Genomic DNA, 13,467 nt, shown 5'->3' with positions numbered 1-13,467 from the left:
GAGTTGGTAATCACAGTATATATTAGATCGATTATCTTCTTATATCTTCTTATTTATTCTAATCAAATTTCTCAAATTTCTTTATCCCTCCTCGAAGAAAATATCGAATCAAAATTTCACTTAGAATAATTAAAAAAATAAAACTTTATTAATTGATTAATAATAATATTATTATTATTATTAATATTATAATAATAATATCATTACTAATATAATATAATAATTACTTAATTAATAATTAATATAATAATAATAATAATAATAACTATTATTATTATTAGTTATAATATCAACAAACTTTTCTTAAGCTTTCATATCGAACTAAACTATAGTTAACTGGAAAGGACGATGACCTCGAAAGTCCAACGCACGAACATGAGTTCAGTTCACGATCGATAGCTAGTTTCTCTCTCATTCTCTCTCTCTCTCTCTCTCTCTCTCTCTCTCTCTCTTTATCACTCTCTATCTATTTCTCATTCTCTCTTTCGTGAAGCATTTTAGCCTTGCTTTCGAACAACAACACAGCCCACCACCATGCTACTTCCGGCACGAACGTTCAAAACGTCAGGTAGTTGACTTTTCCGGTCTTTAATCGCAAACCACTCTCTCCCTCTTCTCCCTCACCCTCACCCTCAACCTCATCCTCATCCTCACCCTCACCCTTCTCTCTCCATCTTTAATTAGGAAGAATTATATATATAAAAAAAAAGAAACAAGATCGCTAACAATTCTTGCATGTTACAACTTTCAAGCAATACCTAAACATTCTTACATATATATACGTATATATGCATACATGAACATCGAAAATTTGTTCGTTAGAAAATTACCTCTGTCCCTCACCTAGAGATTTTGTTGAATCCTCTCTATTCAGAAATTTTAGAAACTTTTGGATCACACTTTGAAAAACTTTCTCTTTGATCTAACCCTAACTCTTCCATTTTTACCTAGCTACTGTCTTTGGAACTTTCGAAGCACAGTTAAGAACAGTTTTCTTTCCCTTTTTTTTTTTTTCTTGTTTCAATTCTAATTAGTTTTGTCCCACTCGTAAAAGCTTCTAAACCTTCCTCCTACAATTTAGAAATTTTGTCGAGCCACAATTAGCCAGTTACCTTCTCGTCCAAAAACTTAAGAAACTTTTCTTAGACGCACACGTCTAGTAACTGGTCCATTTAGAAATTTTGGTACGCAAGAACAAAGAACATTTTCTGAGTTTCTTCTAGATTCTTTTCGAACGATGATTCATCTAACAATTTCATCTAAAAACTTGTAACTAACATTTTACATTAATACTTAAAAAAGCAAACTAACAACAACAACGATATCAACAAATAATGATTCACCACTTTATTCCTCATCTAACGATCCCATCAAAAAACTTGTATTCAACATTTTGCATTAAAAATATCTAAAAAAAGCAAACGAACAATAACGATACCAACAAATAATGATTCAGCACTTTATCCCTCACCTAACGATCCCATCAAAAAACTTGTATTCAACATTTTGCATTAAAAATATCTAAAAAAGCAAACGAACAATAACGATACCAACAAATAATGATTCACCACTTTATCCCTCACCTAACGATCCCATCAAAAAACTTGTATTCAACATTTTGCATTAAAAATATCTAAAAAAAGCAAACGAACAATAACGATACCAACAAATAATGATTCACCACTTTATCCCTCACCTAACGATCCCATCAAAAAACTTGTATTCAACATTTTGCATTAAAAATATCTAAAAAAAGCAAACGAACAATAACGATACCAACAAATAATGATTCAGCACTTTATCCCTCACCTAACGATCCCATCAAAAAACTTGTATCCAACATTTTGCATTAAGGATACTGAAAAAGAGTTAAACCAATAACAACAGCAACAATAACCAGGATAGAAAAGAAGAGTCAAAGAAGGGTTAACGTTTTAGAAGAACGTGGTAATGATCAAAGCGAGATACTGAATAGGGAGAAGAGAGTTACGTTAGAGCAAAACTCGCATTATCCAATCGTCGGTAGTGCTCTGCGGACTGCGTTTATGGCGACCCTAAGTCGTGACCGATCCTTTGGTGGGAATCCGCCCTGAGATCGACTCTCATACGCCTCGAGGAATACTTTCCACCTCTCTCTCTCTCTCTCTCTCAGTCAATGATTCCGTTAAGAGTCTCTCTTTCTCTCTCTTTCTCTCTTTTTTTCCTATATCCCTTTCTCCTTTTCCCACCTTCTTCGTGTACAGATCTTTACAGTCTACTAATGGACCAGAGCAATGATCTCTTCGATCCAGGATCGTTCTTCGATCGTTCCAACTTAAACCAAAGTGAAACTATGTCAGCATACTATCTTTTCTCTTCTTCTTCTTCTTCTTCTTCTTCTTCTAACGATAGAAAGAAACAAAGAGACTGGTCTGATTCGATCGTTCAATGATAAATTATATTATATTATTGATCAAATTTTATATAGAATGAACAAATAAAGTAGATCTATGATCCACGTTTTTAATATCCTATCGATCGTAATTATTCATATAGCGTTAGAATCTTGTTGATGATTTTTATGTTACTTGTGTGTAACTGTTTGTATATATATATATATATCAAATTGTAATAATTAAATTATACTTATTTATTTATTTATTTATTTATTTGTTTAGTAAATGTTAACAAAAAGGATAGGTTGGTCCAGACATTCTCTCTCTTTCTTTAGAGAAAGGAGTACTCCCGAAATAGCTTGTTATTCGCGTTGTTGGTGAACTCGATGGAAGAAAGAAGAAGAGAAGAGAGATAGTGGTGGTAACGGGTGTGGTGTTACTTGGGTAGGGTGAGGAAGGGGAGTAAGAAGGGGTAGGTTGCTCTGATGACGGGGGAGGGACCACGAGGCTTGAATCTCGGACGATGTCCTCTCCTCACTCTCTTCTCCTTCTTCTTCTCCTTCCTCGGTACGAGACAGAACTTAAATATTTGAAGGCTACAGTGCCCCTTTAAAGAGAGACTCTACCTTCTCTCAAATCTCATGTTTTCAAAGATTGTACACTGTGTGTGAATGTACGATCAAAAAGAATATCATTTTCTCTCTCTCTCTTTTTCTGTTTTTTTTTTTTTTTTAAATTTTAATCGAAATTTTTGTTTGCGATATCGTTTAGAAAAGAAAATTTCGATTGAATTCAGTTTATTAATTTAGTTGAAAATATTCTATATTTATTGTTACGCTATCGTATATGTATATTATATATATTGATTAAATATAAAATAGCATTACTAGTCTACGATAATTAAATTGTTTAAACGATTGGATCTAAAATTGTCTCTCTGAAAAAAAAAAAGTTCAAGTTCAAATCCCGACAAAAAATTACCCTCTTTTTAATCGATCGATAAAAAAACATCTCCCTTATTTATCCGATTTTTTCTCCGATTAAAAATTAATATCGTATAACCGATGATTAAATTGTAATGTAAAAAAAGAAAATACACACTCGCATACATACATAAGATAAATAAAAAATATTGTACTCAGGTACATAGATATATAAAATACACAGTTACATACGTACAAAATATCTACTAATTTCAGAAGCTTTATAAAACCTAAGTGCGTTAGTACGAACAAAAGGTAAGAAGCTAAGAGTGGTGAGGGTGGTGAAGGGTGGTGGTAAGGGTGTTGACAAACGATGGTGCATTTTGTGTTCAAGAGAGAATTACTACTAGAATCCTGTGCCTGACCCGGAAAGGCAATTAACGTGCCAATTAGTAGTAGAGAGTAGTAGAGAGGGAGAACCCTATTCTCCCCACCACTACCCCTTCAGAGAGAAAGAGAGAGAGAATGATAGAGAAGGATAGAGAAAGGGATAGAGATAGAGTGACGTTGTCGTTTATGGCAATTAATGACGATATTGAACGGGCATCGAATTGACCGGAAGTTAACGTCGAAAATTTAGTTATCACTAGAGAAGGGGTGAGAGAGAGAGAGAGAGAGAGAGAGAGAGAAAGAGAGATTACGAAGAACGACGTTCAAAATCGGTTTTAATCTGTACGTAGTTCGAAACTACGTATATCTTCGACGAAATCCAATCAAAAATACCTAGACAAAATGTTTACCAAAGAGAAAAAAAAATATCTTGAATATCCCTAGTTCTTGAGAAAAGAGGATCTAATGTTCACAAATTCACAATGATTTTAAAAAATCAATAATTATTTTTTGGTTCACTCCATTCATTACACACGCGCGTGTGTATATGTATGTTATTCGTTCATTTGTAAAAGGCGAGGCTTCTGGCAACGAACCATTTAAAATAAAAATAAAAAAATATAAAAAAACTGAAAATAAAAATAAAATATAGGGAGTAGTCTCTCGGTACCGGTCTCTCTCTTTCTCTCTTTATCTCTCTCTCTTTTTGGTTGTCCGTCTCTCTCTCTCTCTCTCTCTCTTTTTTTTTTCGATTATGTCCTACCGGTTTTCTGGACGGTCATAGCCACGCGTAACGGTTCGAGACGACGTATCTTCCAACCGAGCAAGGTTCTCGTGCTCGTCGGACCGGTTCGCCATTTCTAAAGTAATTCTCCTTGTGTGTTCTGTGTTACGATTTTATAGAGTAGGACACAGATACATATATACGTAGATATGTTCATATACGCATGCTTGGATCTGTATATATGTGTTTGTGTTTGAGTATATATGTATATATATATATATATATGTATGTATGTTTGTATACATAAACGAATGGCGAAGTTGCAGCAGGTGTAACTCCCCAAGACTTTGATTTTAATCCGCATTTTATATACCTCATTGATAAAACTCGATCTCTTTATACAATATATATATATATATATATATATATATATATATATATATATATATATATATATATAGTATAAATGTACGTGTATATATTTTTCCTTTGAAATAGAAATCGCATGCTTTCGTTTCAACATCGACGATTTTTCTTTTCTAATTTTATCCTCAGTTGCTCGATAAGTTTCTTATGACAAAAAAAAAAGTAAAATAAAATAATGAAAGAGAGAGAGAAAGAAAGAAAGAAAAGGAACGCAAATACGTATGTGTGTGTGTGTGTGTATAATTTATTCATTTAAATTAAAATACGATTCAAATATTACCCACCGAAAGATCCATTTTGTTTTCAATCTCTGAAATAAAAGGCGGGAATTTCAAAAAAAAAGCAAGTAAAAAGAATTACAGCGACGCGTTTTCCAAGATTTTTTATTATTATTATTATTATTTTTTTTTTGTAAGAGTAATCGTGTGCGAGCTAACGTCAAAAATAAAAGAAGAAAAAAGTATGTATTTTTTTTTTTTTTTTTTTTTAATGCGTCATTTTAAAAGCAATCCACAAAGCCACATAATACGCGTGGAAAACGAACGCGTAAAAAATAAAATTCTAATTTTTCTCGAGATTACGGTTAGTTTATACGATCCTCGTGATTTTATTACGGCTGCTTGAGTCTCCCGCCGTTAAATACGTTGGCGTGAAATTTTCAAGATTTTTTCTTTTCTCTCTTTTTTCTTTTTTTTTTACATTGTCGCTACTAATAATCACGGTAAAAAAATTAATTAAGGTTCTAAGATTTTTATTGTTATTCTAATTATTGCAATGATTATTATTAATGTCGAAGGTCATGATTGCATACAAGTGTGTGTGTGTGGGGTGGGGGGGGGGTGAGATTCGATCTCGAGGTAATTAATCAAACTGAGGTCACGAAGATCGAGCGAGTTATCTCTCTCTCTCTCTCTCTCTCTCTCTCTCTCTCTCTCTCTTTCTGTCTTTTCTTCTGTCTATCATCTGTCTGTCTGACTATCTGTCTGTGACTATTTCTCTCTTTCTTTTTCTCTAGAGAAATAATGAGACACTTGACAGAACGACGACGTCTTACGCCAACGCTTTTAACAGTCTCCGTACACTTGAACTTGCAATTATTTCGTTATTACGGAATAATCGTCTAGCGTATACTCTTTTTTATCTCTATCTCGTTTTTTTAATTTTTTTTGTCTTTGTATATATATATATATATATATATATTCACGTTTATATCTGTATGTGTGTATGTATAATACATATTACGTTAGACGAATATATACGTGTATTTTAAATAGAAATTTTGTAAAATACGTACGTATAATTAAGGACGTATGTATAAGCAAGAAATATATGTGTGTGTGTGTGTATATATATATATGTGTTGTAAATATAGAGTACAATGATGTATGATCATATAAGGCATATATGCAAGATGAAAGAATGTCACCGGTGATGTCTCATTGTTAAGTACCTGTCTCATCCGATCAACGAAGTTAAGCAACATTGTTTATGATTAATAGTTGGATGGGTGTACCACCCGTTCCTCTTGGATATTAAAATTTGTTGCGTATTACTGTGTTTTCTGTCCGGATAAAAATTATATACATTGTGTTGTGTCTGTCCTCTCTATGTGTGTGTGTGTGTGTGCATTATTGCTACACATATCTGTAATAGAATAATTCCTGCAAATTTGTGTATGCATATGTGTGTGAGATTATTAATACGCGTGGAATGTATATAAGTTAGAAAAATAGAGAGTAAAAATAATGGTAAAAAAATTCTCTCCCCATGTACAATTAAAATTGCATAAAGCTAAAAAAATAAATAACAATAATTTGCTCTTGTATATCCAATAGAAATGGATAATAAAAACACCATATATAGGAGAAAAAAATGAAGAACAATAATGCATAACAATAAATGATCATATAATATAATTATATATAGAAAAAAAAAATTGCAGACGGATTTGTAACAATATATATATATATATACGTATATGCATATTAAAGAAATACGAAAAATACGTAATAATACATGATGCAGCATTAGTAGTCGGTGATAGTTAATAAAAATACATAAAAAAAAAATCTTCAATTATTAATGACAAAAAGAATGCATACCGTGCAAAACAAAATTTAATACATACAAAAGCACAATGCATATACATATAAAACACAATATAAAGTCTACATAACAAAAGTAAGTTTGAAATATAGTATTCCGGGCTTTGTGGGAGTCTCTAGTGGTATGAAACTGGTATGAAAAAGAGAGAGAGAGGATGTCATTGACCTGATGAAAAGGTCAGAAAGTACGAGATATAAACCACTTTTTAATGCAACACGTAACGAAAGAAAAACGTGCGACTCGATAGACACACAGGTCTCTCTCTCTCTCTCTCTCTTTCTTTCTTTCTCTCTCTCTTTCCCGACCTCCTTGTGTCTTTTTCGCAACGCGTGACTTATCGAGCAAGTATCAGACGAACGTGTCTTTCTTACCCCCTTTTCTTTTCTTTTCTTCTCTTTTATTATTATTTTTTTTTTATAACAAAGCCTAGCATCTCCTGCAAACTCCCACAATTTTTCAATCTTAAATTTCAATCTTAAATTACATTAAAAAAAAAAAAAAAGAAAAGAGTTCGAACTTTCGGTGGAACTTTTTGATTTGATTTTGAAACGAGACCGACACTTTATCCCCCACCCTTTGATAATCAAAGATAATTCCTCGAGAACACCAGAGTTAGTCACATGTATTTGTATGGAAGTTGTTTCACGTCGATGAGTCATCACATAACAGTTGACTCGTCAGAAATTTTCTGGATGCAACATATATCCCCTCTCTCTTTCTCTTTCTGTATGTGTCTCTCTTTCTCCCTTTTTTTTCATTGAGATTCATGCAGCTGTCTTCTTCCATTGATGATGAAAAACAGAAGACGATTTAATCGTGTTTGCTAATTCGTTGAAACAGAAAGAGAGAGAGAGAGAGAGAAAGAGAGAGAGAGAGAAAGAGAGAGAGAGAGAGAAAATAAAAAGAAAACAATTTTAGACAGACATTTCTCTTTTTTTTTTTTTTAACGATGAACAATAAAAAAATAATATAAGTTTCTGATTTCGTTTGTTCAACGATTTGCTTCAATCGTCGAGCTAAGTGAAATAAGACAGACAGAGATAGAGATAGAGAGAAGTGCCGTAATTGATACCGTTCGTCTGATTAGAAAATAAGAGTGAGAGAGAGAGAGAGAGAGAGAGAGAGAGAGAGAGAGAGAGAGAGAGAGAGAGAGAGAGAGAGAACGCTTTGGTCAATTTATCGTGAACGACGAGAGCCATTGTTTATTTCAAGTCCTTCGGAAATTAACGAGTTCCCTTTGTCGAGTAGAGCAATAGATTAGTGTGTGTATATATATATGTATATAAGAAGAGAGAGATTATATTGGGTGATTACGTTTTATTAAAACCACCGCTTTCATTTGTAGTTGGTTTGATGGTCAATCGTTTCATTGAAACTTTACCAAAATGGATCAACAAATTTATTAACGTTTGTAATATAGTTTTATATATATATATATTTTTTTTATAATCTTTTTTGTTTTTTTTTTTTTTTTGTATCTTTTCGTGAACAATCTTTTCGAATTACATTGATCTTATATATTTATATATAATATAAAATTCATGAAATTGTAATTAAAATTAACAATAATTATACACGTTAATTATTTCTTTGTCTTTTAATATATTAAGTAATAATGATATTATTATTATTATTATGATTAATAATAACGATCTTATATATAATAATATTATTTTATTTATTATAAATAAATGAATGAATAATAATATTATTGTATTATTGCTATTATTAATATAATAATTATTGTCTTTATAATTTAGTTTTCTTGAATGAAATTCATGATTTGAAAACTTTTGGATGAATTGATTGAAAAACAGATTTCCTTTCTCCCTCTTCCTTCTTCAGTATTTTTTTTTTCTTAATTTTTCTGTTTTTCTTTTCGGGGATACAATTAACGGTCCAAGATTAATTAAGTGGTTTTAATTGTAAACGAAGTTTTTCGTTGAAGCGTGAGTAAGGCGTGAACGAGAAGAATGACTCATTTTAACAGTATAGTACTTTTCCTTTAGAAGAAAGAAAGAGATAGATAGATAGAGAACCAGTGTATGCTCTCTCTCTCTACACACACACACACACACACACACACACACACACACACACACACATGTTTATGAAAAAGAAAGAGAGAGAAAAAGATAGAAAATGTAACCCTCGAAAATTCGTATTTAGGAAGATCGAAGAAGGCCATTTTGTATATGACTCGTATACAAGCCCTTGTCAGTTGACAAAAGGGCTAAGGGCTAAGGGCTAAGGGTTAAGGGTGAAGGAAGGGCTAAGGGTTCTAAGGACTCGAAGTTAGATAAGAGAAAATTGAGTGTGTATCGTCTGCGTTCGAAAGTCTACTACGTCTAATTAAAAAAAGAAAAAGAAGTTCGTGATAATGGCTAGCATAATAGTACCTACGATAAAGGTGATAAGAGAGTATGATAAGTATTTTTGTATTTTTTATTACGTATTCAATTTAATTTTTTTTTCTTTTTCTTTCTCTTTTTTTTTTCTTTATTCGTTTGATCGTTTGTTCATTTATTTTTAATTTTGTTATTGTTATATAATTTATATATATATATATACACTTTTTTCTTTTTTTATGTAATTGTTACGTTATTGTTATGAACATTTTTATATAATTATTATATAAAGAAATATATATATATATATAGACACACATATATTTTATGTAATCAATATCATTATAAATAAATATTAAAAAATATAATTATATAAAATCATATAATTTTATACATATAATTTTTGTTATATAAAATTATATAAAATTCTCTCTCTCTCTCTCTCTCTCTCTCTCTCTCTTTCTATCTCTCTCTTTCTATCTTTCTCTTTTTACTCTTTTTTTTCTTCTCGCAATAAAGTCGAGCAAGAACATATATAACAAAAGGAAGCTTTGTATAATAGCGTCCTCATTAAACGTACACTTAGTAAACATCAACAGCAACCAAAAGATTCATTTATACATACACACATACGTACACATATAACATAACATAATATAACATAACACAACATAACATAACATAACACAAACATATATATATATATAAACAAGATTCAAACGTGTAGATATATACACATACACACACAACATATATATGTATATATATAAATCAGAATAAAACATACATACATACATAACAACATAACCCACCCACACATATAATTAAAAATGAGACAGATAGACACATACATACATATATACATAACCAACACACACATTTACCTATTCTTTCCACTCTTTCCTCACTTCTTCATACTCCCCAGAAAATATACATACCAACTCCGGCGACGTGGCGTTAAAAGACTTGGAAAGCAAAAAAAAAAAAAGAAAAAGAACAGAGAAAGACAGAATGAAAAAGAAAGAAAGAAAGAAAGAAAGAAAGAAAGAAAAAGAAAAAAACAAAGAAAAAAAATAGGTTGACGATAGCAGCGTTGAGTGTAGATGGGGTGTAAGGTTGTGTAAGGATGGGGATGGTGGTAGGGGTGGGGGTGTAGAAAAGAGAGAAACGGAAAGAGTGGAACACACCAGTCTTATACACCGTATTGCTTCTTCTTTTGTCTCTCACTCTCTTTCCTCTTTTTTTTTTTTTTTTTCACCAACGAATAATCACGAGTGCCACGGAAAAAGCTTCAGCAATTGCTTCTCCCTCCCACCCACCCACCCACCCATTCTCTCTAACCTAACCTCCTCACCATCTCACTTCTCAAACTCCCTGCTCTCATCATCAACTCTATTCCCTACTTCACTATCTTTATCTCTTTCTATCCATATCTATATTCATATATATATATATATATATATATATATATATATATAAAAGAGTGAGATAGATATACTATGTCTATCTCATTCTTTTTTACTCAGCATTACTGTACTTCAAGTACTTCGCGAGGGAAAAAAAAAGGGAAAAAGGAAAAGAAAGAAAGTATTCATACCTTTAAACGTTTCCTTTTATTTCTAACCTTTCGTTTAATTACTATTCTCTTTCTCTTTCTTTCTTTTTCTCTTTTTCTTTTTCTTTTTCTTTATTTTTTGTCTCTCTTCCTTTTTCCATCCCTCTGTCTCTGTCTATCTATTCTTCGTGGTTAATCGTATGGATCTTCCATTAATAAAATGTGAACAATCTTTTCTTTTCTTTTTTTTTTTTAGAACGATAGACACGAATCATTTAGTATAATACGATTAGATTCTAAATCAGTGATCAAAGATATATTCAGAAATTGTTTAGGGAGTTTTTCGTTACGTTTTAAATTACTGAAAAAAGAAAAAAATCGCACGTGTAAAATTTCACGTTCCATTCTCTTTCATTTCTTTCTTTCTTTAATTTCTTCTTTTGTCGAACAAGAATTGAATAAATTCCTAGAAATTTTTTTTTTTTTTTTGTAGAAATTATCAACCAATGATCGTTCGATGAATCAACGTTGACGATACGTAGGATTATTTTATTTTATTTTATTTTATTTTATTTTATTAATTAATTAATTTATTTCGTTCGATTTAAACTCGAGTTTGTTAGTTCGCAAATTTCTTTTTTTTTTTCTTTATATATTTTTTTTTTATTTTTTCTTTTAAAGTTGGCAATTTAAGAGCGAAGACATGATGGTAGGTCTCTTTCCGTCTCTGTCTCTGTCTCCTTCTTTGTCTCTCTTTCTTAAGTCTTTGACACTGATCAAAGAAGCTCCCACCCTTTCCACCTCCCCCTTGTCCCGCCCCATCCCATTCCCCATTTTCCTTTTGAACGATATGCACGCCAGCCAAAAACTATTTTCCACCTCCCTTTTATCACCGTCGGGTATAAATATATATCCAGGGTGGCGCTCGTTCCAGCTCAGTGAGACGTTTACTTAAATAAACTCGAGACCGTGCTCGCGACGAATAAGTAGTCTATTTTTCTTTTGTGTTTCTCTCTTTTTTCTTTGTTTTTTTTTTTTTCGTAGGGGTTTATTTCTTTTTCTTTTTATTATTATTATTATTATTTTTTTTTTGGTTCATCGACGAACTATCGACCGAGACAGACGGAGAGAAAGAGAGAGAGAGAGAGAGATTTACTTCCGGATTTTTTTTTTTATGAAATTTTTTCTTTTTTTTTTGGGGGTGATATGTTCTTGCAGACAATCAAATTAGTTTTCTAATTTTGGGAAGAATTTGTTGAGAGAAAAAAGAAAGTTGCAAGAAGGAAGAAATATTTGTTTTATTCTTTTTCTTTTTTTTTTCCCGAAACTTTCGACGAGATTCGAGATTAAAAAAAGAATGGAGATTTCGAAGAAACAAAGATGGAGGAAATTTTGTTTTTTCTTTTTCAATTTTCTTTATTTTTTTCTTGCTTCTTTTTTTTTTTATTTTTATTTGGATTCGAGACGGATTTTCGTACAGATTCGAAAGATTCTTGTCTCGGTGGCATCGCGTTCGTTCACACTCTTTATAAATAGAAACTTAAAATTCTCAGTCGTGTCATGGGGCTCATTCTCTGATCTATGTGAATAGATCCTTTTAACTGCGATCCTTTCGTTCCTTCGTATTTCCTGTTTTACTAAATATAGACATGCTATAATTAAGTTACAATCACTGTAACAAATATAGATGTTTTAAAAAAAGAAAAAAGAGAAAGAAAAAATAATCGTAATAATAATAATAATTTTTTATATTATGTATATACATATATATATATTTTTAAGAATAATATATATATATATATATATATAAGTATATTTGATCTACATTATAACTAATTTAATTTTCTGTTCCATTTTTTGTCTTGTTACAGATCAAACAAGAGATCGATCGATCATGTATCACGTTTAACAATCTTTAATGTTTCTCTGAGGTAAGCATATCAATAACAATTTTTGAATATACACTTTTATCAATTCTTTCATCCATCCAATGTTAAAAATGAGAAAGAAAAATGATTTAATAAATTACTGAATCTAATCTAAATCAAATAAATATTTTTATACACGTGTGTATGTGTGTATGTGCATGTATAAAAGAATTAGTAAATGGTTAATGTTGAGTTTGAGAATAATTTAAAAAACGAGTTGGAGTTTGACTTACGTTGGTAATACTGGAATTTGTCTGGAATCGTCGCGATTAAGTTAATCATGCTTATTTTGCGTTGATTTCATTCAATCTCATCATCGCAGCAGTAAAACCCAGCCGAGTCGAGTCGAGGAAGAGTAATAGATGGAAAGATAGATAGGTAGATAGATATAGATAGATAGATAAATAGATAGGACGTAACGTTTTAATCGAAAGACCTCAGGGGGCCATTAATTCCGGGTGGGCGAGTCATCGTGAAAGCTGCGACAAGGTCATCACGTTTTATCGACTCGATGCAATCAGATCCGATCGATGTAGTTAGTTAGTAGTCAACCTCGATCAAACTTGTCGATCTAGTTTACTTATTTATTTTCCTTGTTTCCTTTCATTTTTTCATATTTTTTATTCGTCTTGTTTCTTATTCGTGTTTGTTGGTTGGTCTTTCTATCTCTGATATGTAATTATTATGATTAT

The 13,467-nt window shown here is 31.4% G+C and overlaps 1 protein-coding gene across 1 annotated transcript in view; it reads left to right on the top strand.

Annotated features, from left to right (window-relative positions):
* The window catches only part of LOC127072334 (TNF receptor-associated factor family protein DDB_G0272098-like), a 69,638-nt gene that overhangs the window by 14,597 nt on the left and 41,574 nt on the right, over positions 1 to 13,467 (top strand). Inside the window, exon 2 of the mRNA XM_051012684.1 lies at positions 12,719 to 12,778. The gene's annotated coding sequence lies outside the window, so the exon portion shown is untranslated. The remainder of the gene's footprint in view (positions 1 to 12,718; positions 12,779 to 13,467) is intronic.

The sequence above is a fragment of the Vespula vulgaris genome, chromosome 25 (genome assembly GCF_905475345.1).
Source record: "Vespula vulgaris chromosome 25, iyVesVulg1.1, whole genome shotgun sequence".
Lineage (NCBI taxonomy): Eukaryota > Metazoa > Arthropoda > Insecta > Hymenoptera > Vespidae > Vespula > Vespula vulgaris.
The sequence above is the reverse complement of the archived record's forward strand: the minus strand, read 5'-3'. Positions and strand labels throughout refer to the sequence as shown.